This window comes from Podarcis liolepis (assembly GCF_965112155.1).
Source record: "Podarcis liolepis genome assembly, chromosome: 10".
In the NCBI taxonomy this organism is placed as follows: Eukaryota; Metazoa; Chordata; class Lepidosauria; order Squamata; family Lacertidae; genus Podarcis; species Podarcis liolepis.
The window spans coordinates 51,981,845-52,009,123 of NC_139562.1; the positions used below are offsets into that span (position 1 = coordinate 51,981,845).

The 27,279-nt window shown below is 40.2% G+C and overlaps 1 protein-coding gene and 1 long non-coding RNA gene across 3 annotated transcripts in view; one reads left to right on the plus strand and one right to left on the minus strand.

Annotated features, from left to right (window-relative positions):
- Nucleotides 1–27,279, minus strand: part of IMMP2L (inner mitochondrial membrane peptidase subunit 2) — a 456,338-nt gene that overhangs the window by 321,649 nt on the left and 107,410 nt on the right. The gene's annotated exons all lie outside the window — the stretch shown is intronic.
- Nucleotides 14,466–19,537, plus strand: LOC310687992. Its single transcript, XR_014516719.1, has 3 exons — nucleotides 14,466–17,238; nucleotides 17,529–19,069; nucleotides 19,123–19,537. It is a non-coding gene; the product is annotated as an uncharacterized lncRNA (long non-coding RNA).

Consider the following 27,279-nt stretch of genomic DNA (forward strand, 5'->3'; position numbering starts at 1 on the left):
GTTAAGGAGCAGTGATCATTATAGAACCATATCTCAACAGCAAAGCCTGCATAAGATTTCAGTAACATTCAATGGTCAATCTGTGGCAAAGAAATGGGGAAAACCCAGGCATAGTTACTGGAAAGCAGATTAGACCTCTGGGCTTAAAATATGGCAGCTACATTGGCCAAACCATTTGTTTCCTAATGCCACAGACCATAATATCTATGTGTGAACTGTGCCTTTATATATAAAAGAGTTAATAGCCCTGGCAGAAAATAACGAGCTACTGAAATGCTTAAAATGTATCTTTTTATTGCAAGATGCCAGAAAATACTAACCGTAATTCAGGAGTCTAAAATGCCCAGAGTGGAAATGACATTGTTAAAAGAAGTTAGAAGAGAAATCATTTTGTTTTCAAAAATATTTGTATTTATTTAGAAAACTCTTTTGACTGACTGCCATATTCCATTCTTTATGTACCAAAGTACAGGAAATGCACTTTTTTTTCCTTTTCTTTTTTTTTTTTGCAGGGCCTTGAGGTTGTTCTGACTTTGCCAGTTGCAAGAGAAACTTTATCCAACCAAGAGCTAAAGTGCTTTTAAATGTAAAATGTGTTTGCTTTCACATGAGTAAGCAGCCTGGAGCTACAAGCCAAGCAATGGAATGGACAGATAATGGTGGGTTTTCAAGCTCTCTTTTCAGAGGGGTTCTATTCCAAACACAATTTGCCACACAAGAACACAGAAAAATTACCAGCTTTGAAAGAAAACATGCTCAAACTAATAATAAGACATCACTTGGGCCCTTTTCGTTCATCAACCTTTCTGCGTTAAAAACAGTTGTTACCTGCCATAGCAGAATTCTATGCATAGTGAATTAAACGGTTATAGGACAAAATGTGTAAATACAACTTGGCCTTAAATATTTCTGAATTTAAAAAGGAATGAATATGTTTTCATCCCACCCACCCCCGCCCTTGATTGCAGCTCAACCTGACTTCAGCAAGGGGAGTTTAACAGGATGCCAGGTGTGAAAACTTATTTCATGGGTGGATGCTAAAGACAGATTACCAAGGATGAGTGTGAAATCTCACGATGACCAGGAGTTTGCCTTCCATTAAATAAGAAACGAAGCATTTCAAGATGTAAAGACTTGTCTGTATGTATACTTGTCATGCGAAGATTTATTTAATTTCAGATAGAAAATGTGAGAAGATAAGAAATACAGAAGTTGGGATTCAAGAGAGGACACTCAGGCACATAATGGGAAGGGGGAAGCAGGAATAGGCAGTGGCAAAGTACTGAAAGAGAAGGCAGGTTGTGCTAGAACAGGGATGGGGAACATCCAGATGTTTTATGTTGTAAGGTAAAGGTAAAGGACCCCTGGCCGGTTAAGTCCAGTTGAATTCGACTATGGAGCATAGCACTCATCTGTGCTTTCAGGCCAAGGGAGGTGGTGTTTGTCCAGAGACAGCTTTTCCAGGCCATGTGGTCAGCATGACTAAACAGCTTCCAGCGCACAGAACATCATGACAAGTGCCAGAGTGCATGTACAGTGAGGGGGAAATGTATTTGATCCCCTGCTAAATTTGCCTGTTTGCCCTCTGACAAAGAAATGACCAGTCCATAATTTTAATGGTAGGTTTACTGTAGCTGCAAGAGACAGAACAACAACAGGAAAAACCCCAGAAACCCAGAATACAAAAGTCAGAGATTGATGTGCATTATAATGAGTGAAAGAAGTATTTGATCCCCTATCAACCAGCCAGATGTCAGGCTACCTGGTATCTTCACTGTATGCAATGAGCTGAGATTAGAAGCACCTGCTGTAAGGGAGAAGTCTTACCTGTAATCAGAGTCTCTCTTTTTTCCATGGTTGTACAAGGCATTCTGTAACTCCATTCACATGTTATCCTCATGAAAGGGGATTCTACTCAGAGAAGTGGTATGTGGACAACAGGTGAAGGGGGCTTCAATTAGATGGCAAACATAAAAAAAGTTGAGCCTCTAATGACACTGAGATCCAGCGCTGAGGGCCTTCTGGTGGTTCCCTCACTGCGAGAAGTGAGGCTACAGGGAACCAGACAGAGGGCCTTCTCGGTAGTGGCGCCCGCCCTGTGGAACGCCCTCCCATCAGATGTCAAAGAGATAAATAATTACCTGACATTCAGAAGACATCTTAAGGCAGCCCTGTTCAGGGAAGTTTTTAATATGTAACGCTGTACTGTTTTTAACACTGATTGGGAGCCGCCCAGAGTGGCTGGGGAAACTCAGCCAGATGGGCGGGGTATAAATAATAAATTATTATTATTAATTATTGTTATTATTATTATTATTATTATTATTAAGCTAACACAGCATTTCCTTACTGGTGGTTTGCATCACGTTTTAACTAATGTACATAGACATTTGAAAAAGCCAAGCATTACAGATTTGTACTGAATTAATATGATGCCTGTTTGTACATGTTCTAAAATCTTGTAAATGTCATGTTTTTTTGCTTTGTTAAGCAATCATGCATTTTCATTATGATTAAAAATACCATTTAATAAAATAAATGGATAAATTGCACATTAAAACATTTCCTGTTAAGGAGCCATTGTTGATGACAGCAGATGTTACAAACAATGTATCTATGTCTCCAGAAAAGACAATATATATAAATTGATTTTTCAATGAATAAATTGTTTGCTTCAGTTATTCAGTTCAAAGTTGTTCTTCATTAGGCATTCCTGAAATTTTCAGTAGGCCTACTGTAAATATTTAAGAAGATACAGTGGATGCTCAGGTTGGGAACGTGATCCGTGCGGGATGCACGTTCGCAACCAGCAGTGGTGCGTCTGCACACACACAGGTTGCAATTTGGTCTTCTGTGCATGTGCAAAGTGCGATTTAGCACTTCTGCACATGCGCAACCACCAAAACCCGGAAGTAACCCGTTCCGGTACGTCTGGGTTTTGGCTGTCCATAACCTGAAAAAACGCAACCTGAAGTGTCTGTAACCCGAGGTATGACTGCATTTAAATTATGTTATACATACATACATGTGTATGTGTGTATATGTATATGTAAGCATGCAAAGAGCTCCTGATTCTTCTCTCATGTGTTTGAGAACTGAGGTGGAACAGAATCAGTCCTAATAAGACTTTAATAAGACTTACAATGTGCCTAGGCCTCCATTTATATTGCAAAGATCTCATTACTTAGCAAAATAATTTGTTCATTGTTCAGCTCTTTATTATTTGACATTCTTTTCTTCAGTTAGACTACAAAACTTGTTGCAACTGAAATGAAGATTGTGAGCCATTATTTAAATTCCTCAGCACTAACATGGAACTTATGAATCCTTACCAATTTGAATATCACTAGGAAAAAACGCCTGAGGGATATGATACAATAAATAGTCAACTGAAAAAGAAATCCTCTTTCCTCTCTCCATGACCACTGTACTTATACTACATTTATGGTTCTGCAATTTATTTATCAACCACTCATTGGAGAAGTACAGGGAAGCAGGTGGCACTGTGGTCTAAACCACTGAGCCGATTGGGCTTGCTGATCAGAAGGTCAGCAGTTCAAATCCATGGGACAGATTGAGCTCCCGTTGCTCTGTTCCAGCTCCTGCTAACCTAGCAGTTCAAAAACATGCCAGTGCAAGTAGATAAATAGGTATTGCTGGAGCTGGAAGGTAAATGGTGTTTCTGTGCACTCTGGCTTCTGTCACAGTTTTCCACTGCACCAGAAGCAGTTTAGTCATGCTTGCCACATGATCCAGAAAGCTGTCTGGCTCCCTTGGCCTGAAGCAAGATGAGCGTCGCACCCCATAGACGCCTTTGACTGGACTTAACTGTCCTGGGGTCCTTTACCTTTTTTATGGAGGGGGGAACCTATGAATGAAAAGAAAAAACAGGAAGCGAAGCCAACAATTTTAAACATTCCAGTTTGCAATGAACTCTTAAAAAGACTGTCTGCCTTTCCAAACCCTTGTAATCAAAAAAGAAAGAAAAGAGCAAACTGGAGTTATATTTAAATGAGTTGAAACAATGGCACACAATTTTCCTTTAGGATGCAACACAATAAGATTGATGTACAGTGGTACCTCGGGTTACAGACACTTCAGGTTACAGACTCCGCTAACCCGAAAGTAGTACCTCGGGTTAAGAACTTTGCTTCAGGATGAGAACAGAAATCACGCGGCGGCAGCGGGAGGCCCCATTAGCTAAAGTGGTACCTCAGGTTAAGAACAGTTTCAGGTTAAGAACGGACCTCCGGAACAAATTAAGTTCTTAACCCGAGGTACCACTGTAGTCTGATTTTTAATGGTGGACTTCTGGAGCCCTAACTTTAATATCCTACATCAAATTGACATTGGAGCTTTCTACATAACTTCAGGTTGCAATCAAGGCAATTTCTCAAAAGGAAGCAAGTTTCTTCCTGTGCAGAACAAAAGTTGCCACACTGGCTACTAGGATTGTTACAATCCCCAGAGCAGGAGCATTGTTCTCAACTACAAATAGTAGGACTACCTTGACTGCCGTCCCATTAAAATATAATTAACACACATTGGTAATATAATACTTCCTTTAAAAAAAGCCCATGTTTTCATGGAAAATATTATTATAATGCTATTATACAGGATAAACACTCAGAAAAAGTCCAAAATAGTTAGCAGATTCATGAATACACTTTGCAAAGGATTAGTATATGTTATATACTGTCCATCCAACTTCATTTTTATGTGGGATTTTCTGTGTCTTGAAAAAGGCTTTCCTTTCTAAGCAATCAGGTTCAAAATACAAAGCAGCATCCCCCTCAGCGTGGATATTTTTAGACATCTGCAGGAATTTCCCATGCTGTGAGCATTAATGAGACCCTCCATGGATGCTATTAATATGTAAGAGCAATCACCTAAGTCACACAGAGGTTCTCAGCCTAGTTTTTCCTTTGTGTACATGCATTTAGTGACTGGATATTAAAAACTGAGTTTAAACCAAGTATCACCCTAGTTTCCTCATAACACTGAACCATGTCTGAATGCCTGTGAGTTTAAGGGTGAAATCCTGAACAAAATGGGATTGACTTTTGTAATTTGTCTCTGGTAAAGGCAAGATGCTAGGCCAGATGTTAAGCACACAGCTTTATTGTTCTTGTCCTTTCCTGTTGCTCCTTGCCCAATTCCTTCTTCCATCTTTCTTGCCATTCTACTCTTTCCGCTCCTTAAACATACTGGGCAATTTAATTAATTTATTTATTTTAAATATATATTTTATTAGATTTTTTAATTTACAAAAGTACAGTGGTACCTTGGGTTAAGAACTTAATTCATTCCGGAGGTCCGTTCTTAACCTGAAACTGTTCTTAACCTGAAGCACCACTTTAGCTAATGGGGCCTCCTGCTGCCGCCACGCCACCGGAGCCTGATTTCTGTTCTTATCCTGAAGCAAAGTTCTTAACCTGAAGCACTATTTCTGGCTTAGTGGAGTGTGTAACCTGAAGCGTATGTAACCCGAGGTACCACTGTATATGCAATGTCTCTTTTTTCAAGTTACATTTTTTACAGATCAGTTTCATTTGTTGAGACATATACTGGGCAATCTAGACCTGAGGATATCCAATATTCTGCGCTGACCCTCATCCATTTATTCACCTCCTTGAAGGTCTATGGACGGGGTCATCAACATGGTGGCTATAGATTCACATGTGCCCACAGAGGTCTTCCTTGAAACCCTGAAGCCCCTCCCACTCCCTATATCAAACACACATGCATATATGATATGTGACATCATAGAATTATAGAATTGGAAGGGACCACGAGGGCCATCTAGTCTAACCTCCTGCAATGCAGTAATCTTTTGCCCAACATGCGGCTTGTACCCATGACCCTGAGATTAAGATATACAGGTGAAACTCAAAAAATTAGAATACCATGAAAAAGTTCATTTATTTCATAATTATTTATAATCATCACAATTATAACAAATAAAGGCTTGACATATCTCGATTTGCATGTCGTGAGTCTATCTCATATAGTAGTTTCACCTTTTAAGTCGAATTACTGAAATAAATGAACTTTTCCACAATATTCTTATTTTTCGAGTTTCACCTGTATACCCTCCAAAGAGCTTTTCTTTTTCACCAGTGTTCCACTCTTTAAAAAAAGGAGTCACAAAACAGTTAGACGCCCAGGTTACAACCATGAAAAACTGCATTGTACATTAAACAGGAAGCTTTTCTGTTTTTGAATGAAGAAGTATCCTTGCCTACCCAAACCTAATGATAAGTAAATCTGCCCTAAGTATTAAGGCTGCAGAACATCCCATCTAATCCTTTCATACTCAGCTGAAGAGATACTTAGATTAAGAAAATTCAAGTCCAAGAATAAGCATGAAGAAAAACAGCTGGAGACAAAACTACTGAATTCAATGGAACCCTCCCACCGACTTCAGTGCAATCCATGTGACCCTGAATTCTCCAAGACAACCCCCCCCCCCCAAATGTCTGAATTATAATTAATGGCCTTTGCTTATATATCTCCTCTTACAAATGTCATGGGATTCATTCATCAAAATAGAATTTATAATGAGTCCGGGATCAAGGCTGTTGGTGAAAGCTTTGCAAGTGGAAGAAATCCTGCAGAGTGGCTCTTTTTGAGATTGAATTTGTCCTACTATTTTTGGTTATGCTGCATTATTTGAGGGCTTATGACATGGAGCTGCAAATCAATAGGTGAACATTTGACGTTTATTATATGCTAGAAGCTGACTATATGTAGGCTGGCAACAAAGGCACAAAGAAAGCCTGCCATTTTTAAATAATAAGAGCTAACCTTTATTAAATATAAATTTGACATCCTCATACTATTTTGTATTGTATAGGAACCTTCATATTTAAAAACCCCACTTAGACAAACAGCCTTAGAAGCACAAACACAGGAATGTTTCTAATTTCCACCAGTGCAACCGTTGAATAACTTTTTATTAAGGTTTGATGTATTTTTTCCCATTTTTATTTTATGTATTATCTTTTGGAGTGGCTTCGGCTATACTAAACAAACAAATAAATAAATAAATAAATAAAGTTCTCAATATGCTGCTGTCCGGTTTACTAGGGGTTGCTTGTGCGCAAGCAGGGCAAACCTCTCCCTGGCTGGCTGCTAATGTAAACTTTATCTGTCCAGAGAGCCACTCGCCCGTGGCCGCCTGAATCACTGGCAGAATCCGTGAGTGGGCGTTTCTTAAACTTCTTCCAGCACAGAAGCTCCTTGACGCCCAGTCTCCGCCTTCCCTCTCTGCACGAAAGCCTTCTGCGCAGAGAGGGCGTGGGCAGCGGAGGACCCCTTCCTTCCCCGCTTGTCCCAGGGGCAAGGAGTTGTGGGACTGCCTCGCCACATCCGACTCCTGCACCCCCTCTCCACTGGACCTGCGTTTATTCTCTTCCCCAGAAGAGAAGCTGCTTCTCCCAATCCCTGGAGACTCTCTATAATCCCTCTGGCTTTTGCTCTCTCCCTCTGGCACTGATGGCAGTTCCCTGACAGCTATAAATATCATTTTGTATTTAGCACTGGGCACAGACACAGGGAGGTACCATGGACAAGGGGTTGACCTGGAAATCCCAGCTTCAAATACCAGTTCAGAAAGGCAAATACATAAAGTTGTTTCTAACAATAAAGTGAGAATAGATAGAGAGATAGAGAGAGGTGAGAGGTGAGAGAGAGCAAGAGAGAGCGAGAGCGAGAGCGAGAGCGAGAGAGAGAGAGATTTAATCCACCTTCCTTCCTTCCTTCCTTCCTTCCTTTAATATACCACTCTATACCCACAGACCTTGAGCATCTGAGGAAAAGTTGGATGAACAAACAAGCAACCAAATATGCATCTTATATGCTGGACACACAAAAAGCCCATGGTCTTGTTAAGTCTAAGACACAATAAAAAGGTAGCATTAAATTATTTGTCACTTCCCTATCAACCCAACTGTGGGGGATCAACTAACAATTCTTGGGCCCACCACTCCTCCAAAAGCCTGTGGTAGACCACTGCCCCATAAGCACCATGGCTGCCATTTTTGCACCAATTTCTGGACCGTTACTGGACCACACAGAGTGCATTGCAATCATCTAATTTGGAACTTACTGGAACAAGGGTAACTGTGCGCAAGCTATGCTTGTCGAGAAATGGCTGCAGGTGATGTGCCACCTGAAGCTTTGCAAAGAGGCTCCTAGCCACTGCGGTTAGTTAGGTCTCTAGTGACAACAGTGTTTCAAGAAGCAACCCAGAAATACATATCTGTTCCTTTGCAGGCATGGCCAAACTCGGCCCTCCAGATGTTTTGGGACTACAATTCCCATCATCCCTGACCACTGGTCCTGTTAGCTAGGGATGATGGGAGTTGAAGTCCCAAAACATCTGGAGGGCCAAATTTGGCCATGCCTGCTTTAGAGGGAGTGCAGTCGCACCCAGGATAGGCAATTCCACCCACTCCTAGACATAGGAATTACCCACCCACAGCACCTCCATCTTATCTGATTCCATCTTCCATTTTGTGGCTATCATGCATTACCAAACATTCACATCTCTCCGGATGGAAAGAAAAGAAATGTACATTTCACAGAGCTCTTGATCCAGAGCTCTGTGAGTACTCCAAAGTTAGCACAGTCTGCATGAGCAAACTTTACCACTCATGTAAAATGAGGAAGCAATTACTTGCAAAGATCTCCTCCTAAATGCAGAGTTGATCCATTCACTAGAGCAAATAGAAATGTCTTTGCAGACAGAGCAGTTCCATACGTGCATTACAGCTCAGTGGCCCACAAAGAATCAGGAGTTTTGCCTGTAACGTTCTAAAAACTTAATGCCAAGAGTGAACTAATATGGGGTGTTGCCTCAGTGAGTTTTGAGCTGCCCTGAAAGGCACTGGAATAATTATCCGCTGAGATTAAAGGTTGTAGTTTTTCCAATTGCTTGCCCAGAAATTAATTGCTATCATTTATTTGCTTTTGGGTGACAACTGCTATGCATCTGTGATTGGAAATGATTTTTACAACACCATTTCTTGTCAGGCTTTGTTGATATGTCAATGGATAATTCTTAATATCTCAGTGTTATGTGAAATTACAGAAAGTGGCCAATTTTCAGTGTCAGAACAAACAATAACACTGTATTTTCCTGTAGATTTTATGTTCTGAAACACAATTTCACACCATTTTCATGCTAAATTAAATATTTGGCCAGTAGCTATGAGCACTGATCTCTAAGCTGCTTGGCACTGTCTGTTATATCCTTGTTGCTTTTTATGGGAATCTTGCTGAGTGTTATCTTTCTCTAAATTTTCCAAGTACAGGCTATTTTTCAGGCTCTGGTGATTTAGGGGAAAGGGCTATTTATCTACTTCTACAAAAGATACACAAATTCCAAACATAGGATGCTTTGTTAATTACAGTTTCTAAATATTCTTTTGTGGCAAAGGTAAACACAGTTCTATTTTTATAAGCTTTTCGGGAATGCTACCGCCACTGCTATTTTTATGCTTTATATATAGTATTTGTTGTTGTTGTTTAGTCGTGTCCGATTCTTCGTGACCCCATGGACCAGAGCACGCCAGGCACTCCTGTCTTCCACTGCCTCCTGCAGTTTGGTCAAACTCATGCTGGAAGCTTCAAGAACATTATCCAACCATCTCGTCCTCTGTCGTCCCCTTCTCCTTGTGCCCTCCATCTTTCCCAACATCAGGGATATATAGTATTAGGCATACCCTTAAGATGGTTGTTTTTGTAGTTAGCATGTTTGGTTTTGCCTCACAATCTTTGGGAGGAATTTCTGCTGAATCTATTGTCCAGAAGTAATTTTATTCTTACTGCTTTCCTGTGCTTTTACAGTGGTACCTTGGTTCTCAAACTTAATCTGTTCTGGAACTCTGTTCCAAAACCAAGGAGTGCTTTCCCATAGAGAGTAATGCGAAACAGATTAACCTGTTCCAGACTTTTAAAAACAACTCCTAAAACAGCAAATTAACATGAATTTTACTATCCAACGAGACCATTGATCCATAAAATGAAAGCAATAAACAATGTACTGCAGTGGAACTGGAAAGCGGGGAAAGTACTAACAGTAAGGGAATGGCAGAATAAGTTACAAGACTATGCAGAAATAGCTCAATTGACAAATAGATTAAGGGGAAATACAAAACAATCATTCGTGCAAAAATAGGGTATGTTCAAGAAATACCTACAAAAATATAATAACAACATAACTTCTATAGCAGCGTTTGAATGACCCTTGTGTAAATTAAACATTATTAAGTAAGGAAAAATGGTACAATATGTTATAAGAAAGTATTAGGAAATATATTAAGATCAAGGTAAGAAGTATAAGTACATTCAATGTTGTAAATGTAACTTACATTGGGAAATGACAGGAAGTCTATTTTGACATAGTTTAGTTTACTGGATTTTACTTTGGTTTATTTTTGTTTAGTTAGAAAGTATAAGAAAAGAGCACATATATGTAAAAGTTTAAATCAATATTTAATGGTATAATTATTTAAGGTTGTTGTTATTGTTATTATTATTATTATTAGTTTTACCTTTTCTTCGTACGTGTATTTAAGATTGTGTATGATATCCTTGGATGTCAATTAATAATAATAAAATAATAAATAATATAAATAATTAAAACAACAACAACAATGTACTGCAGTCACACAATCAATCAATCAGTGGCTGAACTGGGTTCCACACAGTCACAAAAACAAATCAAAAAGCCACAAAAACAGACAGACCTCAGCGTAACACTCAAAACGGAGCACGTTCGGCTTCTGAAAAAAGTTCACAAACCTGAACCTCAAACCTTACCTCCGGGTTTGCAGTGTTTGGGTTCCAAGTTGTTTGAGAAGCAAGGCATTTGAGAACCAAGGTACAGTGGTGCCTCGCAAGACGAAAAGAATCCGTTCTGTGATTCTCTTCGTCTAGCGGTTTTTTCGTCTTGTGAAGCAAGCCCATTGACGGATTAGCGGATTAGCGCTATTAGCGGCTTTTAGCGGCTTATCTGCTGATCGGATCAGCTGATAAGCGGCTTAGCGGCTTAGAAAAAAGGGGGGAGAACCAGCAGGAACTCGCAAGACATTGTCGTCTTGCGAAGCAAGCCCATAGGAAATTCGTTTTGCGAAGCACCTCCAAAACGGAAAACTCTTTCGTCTAGCGAGTTTTCCGTCTTGCGAGGCATTCGTCTTGCGGGGCACCACTGTACCACTGTATTCCTGTTGAAGTCCTTGAACCTACTGCTGTGAGGTATGCACAGGGGTAGGAGTGGGCGGAAGTCCCATTTCACAGATGGGATGCGGTACTCATACTCCCACAACAAGTTATCACAACGGTTGTGTACCACCACCACCACCACCCCCAGTCTCTACCAAGTGGTAGCAAGATTTTAGAGGTATCTAGGCAATCCCCCAGGGTTGTGTTTTTCATATTATGACCACTATGTCTCAGCTTTTGCTTTTTTTGAGGTGGGCTCGAAAAGGGAAAATAGCACCCACCAGAATAAAAATGGCTGGTGCTGGGAACAGGGAAATGTGGCCCAGTTCAAATCATCATCATCATCATCAACATCATCCCATCTTGTCTCATTTTGATCCTGAACGAACAGTTCAAAGACTGTTTTATTAGCAGACAAGCTGTTGTCTTCATTCAGATTTTGAACTAACTGCAAAAGCATCACCAGGATACTGCAATAGGAAATATACATCTTGGCATTTGCTCCTATTTCAGGGCTATTGCTTCCTATTTCATATTTTTTTTGGGGGGGAAGGGGAGGAATCTAATGTGGAATACCGCAAAGTTATTTTGCTAGAAGAAGTGACAGACAGGTCTGAGTCACTAAACTACTTACGCTATGCGCCTTCTAGCCAAAGGGATAACATTGATTAATAGGAAAGCAAGGATCTGAGGCGCTGCAAGAAATAGTGTGAAAAATAATCAAGGCTCTCTGGAAGGCATTGCATAAGCTTGCTGTCAGAGATGGCCCAAGGAGGGGCAGCGAAGATGAGGTTTAAGGTGGCCTCTTAGTCATATTCTCAACAGCTCTGCAATTTTAAACAACTTTTCTAAGCCAAAAACTTCAGAGGGGACTTTTGAGGACACCACAAGTTGTAGTGAAATCATGAGCGAGCTATTTGGATAAGTCAAGACCTTCTTGGATTTAGTAACATGGGAGCACATCGATGCCAGCACGAGGATTTGAGAGGCCTGCAAAACAAGTCATCCCCTACTGGGAGTCCTTTATCTGGAAGAAGAAGAAGAAGAAGAAGAAGAAGAAGAAGAAGAGGAGGAGGAGTAGTAGTAGTAGTAGTAGTAGTTTGGATTTGATATCCCGCTTTATCACTACCCGAAGGAGTCTCAAAGCAGCTAACAATCTCCTTTCCCCCCCTCCCCCACAACAAACACTCTGTGAGGTGAGTGGGGCTGAGAGACTTCAGAGAAGTGTGACTAGCCCAAGGTCACCCAGCAGCTGCATGTGGAGAAGCGGGGAAGCAAACCCGGTTCACCAGATTACGAGTCCACTACTCTTAACCACTACACCACACTGGGAAAAGGCAAGCCCACCTGCTTTCCTTAGGCACAGAGACAGAATGATGGAACTCTTGGTGCTTTGTCATACTTTGGATACAAAGGAATTCCTGAAGTCACAACTCTCTAAAACCAGTTACACGTTAACTTAATGAAACTTTCTCCATAGAATGAGAACTGGATACAGGGCAGGGACAAAACAGCACAGTAACTATTTCATTATTTTGTTGAAAAAGACCCCAAGGTAGTTTGAAAAGTAACGAATACAACTATAACATTAAATGTACTCTTATTTTTAAAAGAACAACAACATTTTGTATTTTGACATGTCATTCAATTCCAGGGTAGTGTGTGTGTGTGTGTGTGTGTGTTGTTTGCTTTTTCAAAACCATCTCAAGAGCTTCTCTGTACTTTGTTGCCACCAATTAGATACTATTTTTTAAAAAAAAAAAACCCAAACCCTGCAATAAGACGGTTTATTTTAACACTCCAGTCATTTTAAGAAAAAAGAGGCCTCAAGCAGTAAATAATTTATGCCCAGTTGCACATTATATTATACATTCTTCAAGAGGTGCCAAACATCTGCAAGGCAGGCTCCTGTGAGCCAGGAAACCTTTGCTTAACAGAAAAAGCAGCTCCTCTGTGCCAAAATTATATTCACTGAATGTGCTGTAAGGATTTCAGAGGCAGTAAGAACAACTAGTATGATGCTATCTACATTTTATTTATTTAAAGAAAATACACACCCTATACCCACAGGTCTCAGGGTGGTTTACAATATACTACTTAATATTTCGTAAAGGTAAAGGTAAAGGGACCCCTGACCATTAGGTCCAGTTGTGGCCAACTCTGGGGTTGCGCCGCTCATCTCGCTTTATTGGCCGAGGGAGCCGGCGTACAGCTTCCGGGTCATGTGGCCAGCATGACTAAGCCGCTTCTGGCAGCGCACGGAAACACCGTTTACCTTCCTGCCTGAGCAGTACCTATTGATCTACTTGCACTTTGACGTGCTTTTGAACTGCTAGGTTGGCAGGAGCAGGGACCGAGCAACGGGAGCTTACCCCGTCGCAGGGATTCGAACCGCCGACCTTCTGATCGGCAAGTCCTAGGCTCTGTGGTTTAACCCACAGCGCCACCCGCGTCCCATTAATATTTCATAAACCACCAGAAACAAAGCACTGATTATACAGAGTATGGTGCTAGCAGGCTGCTAGGTTTTACCTAGTGACAAGACTTCATCTTCGGTTCTTATGTTGCATAAAGTGACAGGAGAACAAGCCTGCAAAACTGCATTTCCACCAGACACTGTACATAGGAATCGTACGAACAATCATTTTCTAGACACAAGGTTCAATCAGATGAGGGATCTGCCTTGATGACAGACAGGCCCTTGAAAATATAGCTGCATGTGATGTTCCAGAGGGAGGTGTGAAGTAATGACGAAAAAAATCAGTAAAAAAAAGGAAACATTCCGAGAAGCACTTTTTCTAACCCCCTTGTCCCCTAAGTACAAAGTTTTACTAGGTTTTTTTTTCCTGCAACACAAAGACTTTTCAAGCCCCCAGTCATCACACGAAAATGCTCAATCTTTGAAAAATACTCTGTAAAAAAAGAGTGATCCATTTGGGTCCACTATAGAATGCATCATCAAAAATGAAAGGAACAACATGATCAAAATACTGAGTAGATAACAAATAAGGAACTAAAAGCCATCTCTTTAAATGTATATACAGGGCTGGACTACCCAACAGGCAGGCTAAGATTATGCTTAGGGCATCAGCAAAGCAGGGACACACACAGAAATGAGTATTTTTTTTTAAAAAAGGTCATTTGATAGTTGTTGGGGTTGTTTTTTTAAGAAAAAGCACCCAAGTAGTCATGATGGGGGAAATCAGAATTCTGATAAACTTTCTTACTGTCCCCCATTTTTCTGTTTTCTTTTTATTACTTATCCCCATCTAAACCAGGGATGTCCTGCTAACATAGACTGCAAGAATGGAAGAAAATCAGATCCTGTTATGTGTTGCAATAAATCTATGTTTTGCTTTGTTTCTTATTTTCATTTTTCATTTTATGGTTTAGTAATTTTTTTTAACTATGTAGGAGGGGGCACCATGATCTTTTCAATGCTTGAAAGATTCATCCAGGTCTTAATCCAGCCCTTTATATACACATTTGGATATGGTGCATTGCAAAGCTTCCTATCTATTAACAGGTTATTCATGAACAAGTTAAAAAGCATTGATCTCAATACATTTTTTTGTATACCCCACCTGTTACACTTTTCCCTATTTCACCAGTTACTGATCCATAAGAGGGCGTGTCCCCTTATTTCATGACTACTGTACTTGCTTTAGGAGTTTTCAGTGAGAGAATCTCCTTCCATTCCTTGAGTACCCAGACAGGTTCCTGCTTCTAATGTAAAGTAACATAGATGTGCAGTGTGGGTTTGTTTGTTTTTTTAAATCACCTACATACACATGCCATTTATTTGCTATTTGTATGAATGGTGTTCATTCATAAAGAATGCAATAGGTTATTTCAGTTCTATGCCTCACTATCAATTATTTGTTGTAAACTCCAACCCCACATCAATTGATCTGCATCTTTACTGCATATATTTCACAAATATTTTACAATTATACGGATTACACTGGTTCTACTACCTTATTTCCTCTCAGTTTATATCCAGGTCTTAGCCTTCAAGAAAACATTAAGTAGCTTGTCCTGGTTCAGTGTAGTGTGTTACTGAATTGTGTATTTATTACTGGACATATGTCTATTGTTTCTGACCGGATATCATTGTATTTAGGGTTTTTATGAACCTATTTATTCACTTGTACTCTTCATAACTCATTCCCTCCTAAAGTTTATTAATTAACACTGCTATTCAAACATAAAAGTAATGGGTTGTAGCCAATGGTTGAATGAATTACCTTCTGCTCATGCAACTGTTGGATATAACCCACGAGGTTTTAGAACACGAAATATCATAATACATTTGATAAGGCAGAATAGATAAACCAGAAACCATCTGAAAGCAATGAGTCCTGCCCAGAGAAAGTTACAAGTATTTTTTAAATAAATAACTCATTGGTTACAAGGGAATTTACCATTTCATGAACATCCATCATAATTTCATAGATCTGTGCACATGAACAGGATGAGTCTATGATATAGGGTGTCAATGAACCTGAAACCTGCTTAAAGGTAGATTCATAGGTTCATACCTGCCACTGTCTCATATATTATTCATTGTCCATCATCATCATCATCCACTGCCCCAATAGCTGTTGCTGTGTCACATGTAAGGTAAGGATCTTGGTTCCAGGGTATGGTCTGAAGACACCAACTTGCTATATCTGGTCAGTGCACGGAGGGGTGATCACCTGAGAAGTATTTGTACACTGCTTTGGGGTTCAAAGGAAAGAAAGGTGGGAAATACATTAAATGGAAGGAAATTAAAAGCCTGGTGAGGAAGAACAAAAAAATAAAGTAATGTCAAGTGTTTTCCCCCCTGTTTTGAATAATTGCATATACGGTAAATACATGGGAGGGCAGAGCCAATTTCTCGGTTTTAACACTGCATAGAATGTGAATTGCGATAATAATACTAGATAAGAGAGCTTATTTGGATCCACTCTCTAGAGGATTTTGGGTATGGCGCTAGATAATATTTTGCATGACCCAGGAACCTAAATGATAATGAGAACATTGATGAAACATGGCAACCCTAACTAACACCCAACAAGCAAATCATTTCCTTATGTAATTGAATTTGCAGTTGGGGTTCACTACAGTCTTGGAACCTATTAGTTTTTCTGCCATGGTAAATACCAGCTGTCACCATACAAAGGCACGTTTAAAAAAAAATAATCACCAAGCAAAAGTGACTTGGGAAATATTATTGCAATGAATTTACCACATCATATATAAGCACAAAAATGGAGTTCTGAATATTAGCTCTATTCCCCCTTTCCCATACAGCAGCATTTTATAACACATATTAACTGCAATTTGCTCATCAGGCAAAGGTTTTGCACTATCTGGGATATTCTGAATTGATTATTGTTCAAAGTTTTGCGATAATGGCATGCATACAGAAAACCTGCATAGCAAGGGAACTTGTACTTAGGTCCACTACAGACAAGTGGTTCCACACAGCAGTGGAGCAAGCCGATCAGGCGCCTGGGGTGGCACACATGCCCTGCGCCCAGGGGCGGGGCCAGCCGCTCGTGGGGGTGGGCCCAGCCGTCCGCGGGGTAGGGCAAGCTGGGGCAAGACGCTCCGTGTGGCCTCAGAGGAGTCTGCCTGCCTGCTTCCACTCAGCCACCCTACAGCTGAAAGGGAGGTGGCAGGCGGACTGTTTGGGGCAGCACAGAGCCTGCGGGGACCCAAGCCACAGCCTCACTTCCAGGAGAGACCTGTGACTTCTGCGCTCTGCAAGCCCTGCGGTGAGTGCCGCCCGGCATTTTGTCACCCCCCTCAGTGGTGACACCTGGGGCGGCCCAACCCCCAATGCACCCGCTCTTCCTCCGCCCCTGGTTCCACATGTGAATTCTGAAGGTGATACAGTCCACGAGGTTGTAGGAGCTTTAAATATAGATAGAGTAGATGGAAAACTTCAGAAGCATCACAAATCTCTTTACCTCCTAGTAAAACAAAACCTAGTTTTGATGAGAGGAAGACAGGAAAAGAGTAAGAAGCTCTGGAGCCAAGTGAGGATTCCCAGGTAAGATCCTCCCTCTATTGTGTGGGCAGTTAGTCCCTCCCCTGGCCTGGTCTCCTTCGGCAACGCTTCCTCCAGGTGGGATTGGACAACTGACTGAGGTAGGCGGAGACCTCCAGGTATCCCACCTGGGGGAAGGCGAAACCAAGCCTGTGTTGATGGAGCCGCTCCAGATCCAGGGGCTGCACGCGTCTACGCAAAGGGAGCCCCCCATTTTATGCGGGGAGCGGTCATTTTGATGAGAGGTAGACAGGAAAAGAGTAAGAAGAGAAGAAGAGTTTGGATTTGATACCCCGCTTTATCACTACCCGAAGGAATCTCAAAGCAGCTAACATTCTCCTTTCCCTTCCTCCCCCACAACAAACACTCTGTGAGGTGAGTGGGGCTGAGAGACTTCAGAGAAGTATGACTAGCCCAAGGTCACCCAGCAGCTGCATGTAGAGGTTCCCCAGATTACGAATCTACCGCTCTTAACCACTACACCACACTGGCTCTCTCACTGGTAAGTACGTGCATCTTGAAGTTAGCTAGTTTCTCTTTGCTGTTCGGGCTTTCCTTTCTACTCAGCTGTAATACAACACATCACCATCCACACTTCTGCTACTCTTGGAGCCGATTTGATTGATGCCAGGTGTGATTTGATTAGACACCAGATTTCACAGGCTTTGATTTGATGCCGGCATTTATTTCTCTTGACAGTTTTCACTTGCCAAGTATAAAACTAAGAGCAACACAAAGAAATGTGAGGAAAAGCAAATACAAGACCTCTGTAAATTATTGTGGATTAATATATGTATTTACAAAGAAGGACACCCCTCCCCCCAAAAAGAACACCAATTTTAAAAAGTGTATTTCGAAACATAAAAAGGTCAATTTCCCAATAAACTTCATATTTTGCAAATCAGAATGAGTCTATTTAAAAATATAAAAATTTAGACACAACAGCAATAGTCCATATCCAGAGATACTACTCGCCACACTATACTTTTTAAAGAAAATTTACTACTCTCTGCTAATCAAACTCCTCCACAATGTATTTAAAACAATACCACAATATAATCTTTCATTTTAAAAAATATTCTTTTACCATTGACAGATATTAGTCTACCAGTCTCGTCACATTTCTCTAGATGAAAGGCCATTCTATTGCTAGAATTCCTTCCTTATCCTATTTCTCGTAAAACTCCAACGTTTAGACATTAGATTAGAAAATAAGAGATAAAACTTATTCCTTTATTCTTTTCTACTACTTGGGTCTATTAATAACTCCGCAGGGGGTCTCTAAGGTGAACATACTTCCTAAAGCAACAAAAAATAGCAGTTTACCTGAAGCTACTAAGACATTTATTGGTCTTATACCTTCTGTAGCATCCAGTACTACTTCGTAAGAGAGGACACAACCATCAAGCAAAAGGTATTTTACCGTAAGTAGAGCCAACAACCTTACATTGTTCTAAGATTGATAAACAAAATCATACTAATTGCCTAAAGGTCAGCAATAAAATTAATGATACACAGGCATTGCTTCTTCCTTCAAAGATGCTGTGCAATACATTTTATTGTAATTTATTTTATTGTATGGAACACGAATTGCAGAAAATTTACAACATAACCCTATACAGAAGGCATAGGCAAACTCGGCCCTCCAGATATTTTGGGACTACAACTCCAACCATCCCTAGCTAACAGAACCAGTGGTCAGGGATGATGGGAGTTGTAGTCCCAAAACATCTGGAGGGCCGAGTTTGCCTATGCCTGCTATACAAGGCTTTTTCCCCAGCTGGAACTTACCTGAACTCAGTTCCAGCACCTCTCAGATGGGCACTATTGCTATTATAAGAGAACAAAAGAAGCGTGCTTGCTGAGTTCTGGTACCTCTCTTTTTTAAAGAAAAATAGCACTGACTCTATATATCATTTCAGTTTCAACTTTCCACCATGAGACAACCTTCTCAATATTTACTTGTACCCCATGACATTTGCCTCAGAATAAGATTCCAGGGCATACTGTATACTAGACTATGAACTGATTTCATGTGGGAACTTGCCCAACTCTCTTAACCCTTCCTGTTAACTGACATTCCAATGACAATCTTCCCTCTCTTCTCTCCTCCTCTGGCATAGCCACAGGGAGGAAACTGGAAGTTTCCACTTCCATTTTAGATTAATCACAGATTATCATTACACCTAAATCCTAAATTATGGCTTATGTTAACTATGAGTAGTTGAAACAAGCCAATTTCTTAAACTATGGTTTAAATTTGGTGTTTATTATTTTTTTGTTGTTGTTTAGTCGTTTAGCCGTGTCTGACTCTTCGTGACCCCATGGACCAGAGCATGCCAGGCACTCCTGTCTTCCACTGCCTCCCCCTGGTAGCTTCGAGAACACTATCCAACCATCTCGTCCTCTGTCGTCCCCTTTTCCTTGTGCCCTCAATCTTTCCCAACATCAGGGTCTTTTCCAGGGAGTCTTCTCTTTTCATGAGAGGGCCAAAGTATTGGAGCCTCAGCTTCACGATCTGTCCTTACAGTGAGCACTCAGGGCTGATTTCCTTTTATTATTTTTATTATTACATTAATATCCCACCTTCCGTCCAGGGAGCTTAAGGTGGTATGCATAGTTCTCCATCATGTTTCATTCTCACACCACCACTGTGAAGTAGATTAGGTGCAACACGGTGACTGGCCCAGGATCACTTGGTGAGTTTCATGACTGGGTGGCAATTTGAACGCCAGCCTTCCAGGTCCTATTCTCATCTTCAACCCAGCCTTTGTCAACTTTGGACCCCCAGATGGTGTTGGACAACAACTCCCATTAGCTGCAGTCGCCATGGATGGTCAGGGTTGATTGGAGTTGTAGTCTAACAATATCTGGGGTCCCAAGGTTGGGAAAGGCTGCTCAAACCACTATATCACACTGACTCTCAGTGAGTGAGTGACTTACACCGACTGTGGTTTGTTTCAGCAAACCATAGTTAATAATAACCGTATCTTGTCCAGTTCAGATGACATGACAAACTATGGTTAACAAAACTTGGAAGGGAAAGCTCCTTAATGCCTCCATTCAACCACACTGAAGGAAGGAAATGCACAACCATTAGGATCACCTAGGCTCATTCTTGTAGCACTAAGTCATGTTTGAACCAGTCCACTGAGAAACGTTTGAAAGGCTTCTGAGGAACCCCTAGGTTTTTCCCCAAACCCTGCTTTAAAAACACTGTGGTACATCATTCAAGAAATAGAAAATATCCAGTTCTCTACCTTACCAATAAACAATGGTTAGGAAGCTAACTGGATAGTTTTAACTCTAGAAGAGTCCTTAAGGAACGATGTTAAAATCACCAGTCTCACTTCTGTGGACCTCACATTAGACATAAGTCACATTACTATACATAAAATGTCACTACCTTCTCCCCTAAGAAATCCCACTCCCTGTCAGGAACTTGGGGTAGTAATATTAATAAAATGGGACTCATAAGTTTTTATTACATTTATAATGAATGCTCTTCCAGTTTATTGAATCTTAGAAGGAGCAATTTACCTCCTCTATTAAAATGTGACTTTATATCCCTCACAAGCATACAAGTTTCAATTTTGTTTTTCCAGCATTACAAATACAAATGCAGATATTGAGGTTTTAATAAAGGAATGAAGTTCCTCTCACAGAGATATACAGAATGAGAATTTAGAACATTACAGTGAGAACAGAAGATTAAAATCTGTTCTAGTCCGATTCATTCAACATTATTGTTACTGAGCTCATAATCTCATAATAGTTATCTGTGGTCACATCATGTTATGTAATGCATTCAGATGTTAATAAACCTGGATTCCTGCTATTCAGATCTCTCAGGAGAGCACATACTAGGTTCTTTAAAATTCCCTAACAGTACACTTTAGGATAAGAAATTGTTAAGTTCCAAATTGTTGATTCTGCTCCCAGTCCCAAACATTGTTTAATAGACCTAAATGTTTATGGAACATTTATATTATACACTAAATTACACTACAGCAGGATGTACAATATTAATTTGCATTATTATTGCAATTATCACATGATAGCTCGGTCTTCATTTGAATGTAATGCAATGGCATGCTTTTCTTTGGCCTAGCAAAACCATGTAAACATTCAGACTCCTGGAGAGGAGTTAAAGATTGGCATTTTTTTTTATTTAAATATCTATAGACCACATTAAAAAAAAAACAACCCACAGCAATCTGAAAGATTTCTTAATGTAACTGATCTAAACTTAAACAGAATAGATTACCTGCCGCTAAACAGATATAGCTCCACCTTTAAAAAATGCAGAGCTATCACCCGTATCTTATTGGTAAGGTGCAGGTGAACACATATAGCTCTTGTGTCAAAGTTATCTTACTGATAATGAGTTACCTGGAGTAGCAATTTAATTAAGAAATGTAATTAAGAAATGGTAACAAATTGCAAAATAGTGTCTATACATAAATCTTATTGTCAATACATTTTATGTATTTAATTAAAAAACAGTAAATAAAAACAAAAAAATGATGTGCAGAATAATTATTTTTTTGCAATTGGCAGTTCCCCTCTCTCCTTAATTAACAGCTGTAAAATGTGCATACATCCTGTAAAGAGAGGGGGATGCACTTTCCCCCATCTCACTCAACTGTGCTACTGTATTCCATTCTTTATACTATATGCCCCTCTTCTCCTGCTTTTTTCTTGCACTTGGAACTCTATTTCATATCATTTCTATAACTTCTGCTTGATTAGGTCTTTTAAAAAGTCTGTCTCTTCTCCTGTGCTGCCCACATCCCACCTATTCCTAGACTGAGCCATTTGGCCAGTGATATATGCCTGACGGCAATGCTTTTTTTCTTTAAAAAAAATGTTTAGGGGTACTCTCATTTTGACTCACCATTTTATAGTTCAAATCAGGGAAAATAAATACAGTAAATGGACAAAAGTACAAAGATTCACAAAATGTTTATGGTTATGTGCACCCCTGCGTCCCCCCAGAAAAAAGCACTTCCTGCTAGTATATTCCACCAAGGTGCATCTGTAAGGATGTCTGTGATGTGCAGTGTAAATTAATAACACAGTCTTCTTCAGTAAAAGAATAAAAGCTTTACTGAGTTAAAGTAAACTTGTTTGTAAATAACAGCATAGTGAACAGAAGATTAAACTAGCTTCAGAACATACACAGAGTTACTGAGTCACACAGAGTCTCCTTTGAGCACAGGCTCCACCACACACAAACACTGAGTGACAGTCTGCCTGCAAGCAGATACAGTGGTGCCTCGCAAGATCCGTTCCGCGAGTCTCTTCGTCTTGCGGTTTTTTCGTCTTGCGAAGCACGGCTATTAGCGGCTTAGCGGCTTAGCGGCTATTAGCGGCTTAGAGGCTATTAACGGCTTAGCGGCTTTAAGAAAAAGGAAACAAACTCGCAAGAACTTGCAAGACGTTTCGTCTTGCGAAGCAAGCCCATAGGGAAATTCGTCTGGCGGAACGACTCAAAAAACGGAAAACTATTTCGTCTTGTGCGTTTTTCATTTTGCGAGGCATTCGTCTTGCGAGGTACCACTGTACAATACTTATACAGTGGTACCTCGGGTTACAGACGCTTCAGGTTGCAGACTCTGCTAACCCAGAAATAGTACCTCGGGTTAAGAACTTTACCTCAGGATGAGAATAGAAATCGCACGGCGGCACAGCGGCAGCAGGAGGCCCCATTAGCTAAAGTGGTACCTCAGGTTAAGAACAGTTTCAGGTTAAGAGCGGACCTCCAGAACGAATTAAGTTCTTAACCCAAGGTACCACTGTACAGAGAATGAGTCATCCTCAAGATGAGTCACAGTGATTCAGCATGCTAAATGATTCTGCAGCTTTTCAGCATTTCACAACATTTCTAGACTCCTTTACTGCTTCTGCTCTCAAATACCTTTGTCACATGACAGTCTGCATATTAGGCACATTGCCAAACACACTAGGACTTCCACCCTATCCTATAACCTTTCAGTCAGTGGACCTGCATAGGATTGTAATCTTGTTTACTAAATGTGTGTCCTGTCAACTGTTTCAATCAAGTTCATGTTGCTTTACAATATTAGATGCATTTTAACCTCAGTTTCTACCTGTCTTCTTTCAAACAGGTGTCCCTTGCTGCACCAGGAACTGTGGGTGTGTATATAAAATGCTGATCTAAATGTACACTGGAATGCCTGCGTAGGTGCCACCTATTGGCACAGTATTGTTTTCAACTGAAGTGTTTACTTGAATGTACACCCCCATTCATATTCCGGTGCAGCTGGTCAAACATTAATAGCTTTTCAAAACATAGCTAGAAATGGATTAGAGTATTACCACTTAGCACCCCAATTAGAAATAATTATTAATAGAAGCAATCATGTTGAATCAAACACAACTATGGCATGAAAACATGATAAACTGAAACTAGTGCCCTTTAGGGTTTTCCATTCCATTAATGGCTAATAAGCGTTCACTTAAAGTGAAGTCAGTTAACACATTCATAATATTTAGCAGATTTCTGAGATTTCATGTTTGTTTGTTGCAAATTAAATATATCTTTTATGAATAGTGATATGCAGGCAGCCCCTTGTTTACATGAGGGTTACGTTCCGAAGCACCGAGCACATCGATGAAATCATGCATAACTGAAACCCATTGGAAAAGTCTACAAACACCCCACTCCCTGCTCTCTTCGACCCTTTTGGTGACATTTCAGTGATGTCTTTATTACGTTTCCAGGTCACTTCCGGGTTTGGTGTTATGCATGTACATATTGAACGCACGTAACTATTTTTTGTAAAGAAATAAAACAAACTTTTACGCTATGCCCTTTCATAAGGGCCACAGTTTTGAGGAGGATAAATGCAGTCCAGTCAGTCCACTGAGACCTAGAACCTTTTCTGCAGTTATGACAAAAGATGGTCACTGTAAAATCCTCTACACAGAAAAGACCATATGGGGAAACAACAACAACCAATGCTACAACTCTCTCTCTCTCTCTCTCTCTCTCTCTCTCTGTGTGTGTGTGTGTGTGTGTGTGTGTGTGAGAGAGAGAGAGAGAGAGAGAGAGAGAGAGAGAGAATTGGCTCTGAACCCAAGATATTTCTGGAAACTTCCAGAAGAGTTTCAAATAATTTTATTTAAATAACAGATTTCTGCATCATAGTTTAAACCAGGTAGAAACAAAGAATATACAAAGAAATGTAGGAAACATTTTGAAACAAACAGAAATAATACTACAGGCACAAGGTCGAGTGGTTTAAGTTACACTTGTTATATGTTATTGCTTACTGTTCATTTTGTGAATGCATTTTTATATATACAAAACCTAATAAAAATATAAACGAGGAAAAGATCTCATATATATAAAATGAAATATAGCTACTATCATCCCATAATAACTTGCAAACTGAGATTTTTTGTATAAACTTTCTATGTTGTTGTTTTTATTAGATTATTTTTACTCCAGGTATATAAACAGACCCTTAATAAAAATTCTGAGCTCTCTTCTCTAAGAAAACAAATATCACAAACGATGTAGAGGCCTATGTTGGCATGTCTTAATTATATGTCACAAAATGGAGGCTGAGATATGCAGAATAATTTAATGCACTTATATCTAAATGTCACCACATATTAGATGTATGCATATTCCCTACATAAGCAGTGGAAACCTGTGGCATACGTGCTCATAGAGTTTTCATGGCATATTTTGTCTTAAATACAACATTTAGTTATCATTGTAACTAACAATATGATATATATTGTGCTCCTTTGCATGTCACAAACCATAGTCAGTTCTTTACCATGAACACATCCATTAGAGCCTCTTTGCTCTTACCAGTCAACATACAGAGGAAACAAACCACATGCCCCAGAATATGGTTAATGTTCAAACCATGGATCATGCTCTGTTTTCCTCAAACAAACCATGGTCAGTAGAGTGAAGAATGGGCACAAGATTCACAGGGTTAAGTCCAGCTGGAGATGACATGGGGACATAAGAAATGTACTTTCCTACTCCAAACCAAGTGCCTTCAGCTTCAAGGCTAGGCAGAATGCAAAGCAGTAGTAGCAAATGATATTACAGAGATGTAGGTCCACTAAAGTATTTTTTTAGTTCGTCACATGGATATTTTCTTCTAAATTATATGTGCATTAAACAGAAGAGGAATGAGGCATGCTCTTGATTGATTTTGTAAATTTTGCTGTCTCTGCTCCATTCCTATTTAGTGGCTCTTAATTAAAAAGGAAAAAGAACATTCTGGTTGATCATTAGTACATTATATTTACCAGGACAAAATCATTAAATATAAGTTTGGCTTTATCCCCCAAATTATTCTTCTCCTCCATGAGTGAATAAAAATGTGCCATTTGTTCCCTTCATCAAGTCTATTCTGAATGATACAGCTATTTATATCAGCAGCTCATGACATGTTGACAACGGCAACCATCACTAATGTTCTCTTGATGGATTCTACTATCATTTGGGCCTCCTTAAAGGGGTCAAGGGCAAGGTGGTGCATAAAAATCTGCTGCATTCAACTCCTGGCCAAAATCCTGAATATCAGGGATGTACATTTCACTTGTCTCGGCAGAAACAAAAGCTATACGTTCCAAGTGAGTAATGCAAAATAAAATACCCACAAAGGACTAGTGAATCCATTCAATATTTAAAAGCACCATACAAACATTGCATTTTATCTCCAACAATAGTTTATTGCCTTTAAAGCTGTTTTCAGTTGGCATAGTATATTCTAGAACTATTATAGCTAATCCACTAAACTTGCCTCAGATTTAAGGTTGAAATTTCAAGAACAATTGTAAAAGAAAATAGTTCAGATTGCCTGACATTGGACTATAGCATAAATGTCTATTCATTGCATTTCCATCTCCCCTGGAAATAAATCCCCCTCTGTTTGGAGAAATTCAACAGCTGTAGTCCATGGGCAGAGCATCTGTTGTAAGATGGTGTCACTGATTTAAGTTTTCTAGCAAAGGCTTGAATATCCTGTTACTAAATGTGGAACAAGCAACAAACCAACTCTCCAATGGCAATTGTGTGGATTTCATTGAAAGAATCAACACAAAAGACTATTGGTTATTGTCAATAGCATTGCCCTGAATGAGGAACACACAATCGCATTCCTGCCGCTGGTGGGGATCAATTTGCCCCACACCCTCTTACCTGAAGGAGACTCTGATAGGAATTTCTGAAAGGGCGGACGAGGATGAGGCAATCATGCGGAAGCAAACCTGGCCAATTTAGGACTGCTCTGACCCCTTCTGTTCTGCAGCAAGGTGGAAGGTTAAGGTAGATTGGGCATTCTTGCCATGTGGGCCTTCCTTCCATTTTCCATCCCCTTGTGCAGTTTGTCCCTAACAGATTACAGGGATCTTTGGTTCTGGTCTCTGCTAGTGTGGCGGCAGATCGCTGTCCTTTGCAGCACAGAAGGGAAAGTGGTGCTGGCGTTTACTAGTCAGTCCACTCCCAGCCGGACAGCTGTTTTACTTCGATGGTGCTGGGAGACTGCCCCATGGCAACTGTGCTATGGTGTCCCACAGGGCTCTATTGCATAACATACGTTATAGTCAACATTTATACAAAGCCACCGAGTCAGGTCATCCAGGGTGTTAGTCTGCAGCACCATCAGCATCCTGGTAACAGCAAGCTCTATTTCCTTTTCCTCAAATTTGGGTGAAGCTGTAGAGGTGGTACACTGGTGCTTGGGATCAGTTTGTGACTGGAAAAGGACCAATAAACTGAAGTTCACTCCTGATTATGCAGGTGGTTCATCAGCACTTGGTGGTGAAGCTTGGCTTTTCCTGATGAGACTGCACTCCTGTATGATTAGGTTCATAGTCATGGGGTTTTGGCACAGAAACGGCCTTGGTTGCACTCTGCCAAAAGAGAGACAAGGGAAACATGTCCCTGTTAATTCTTCTCGACCTCTCAGCAGCTTCCAATACCATTGACCGTGGTATCCTTCTGGAGCGACTCT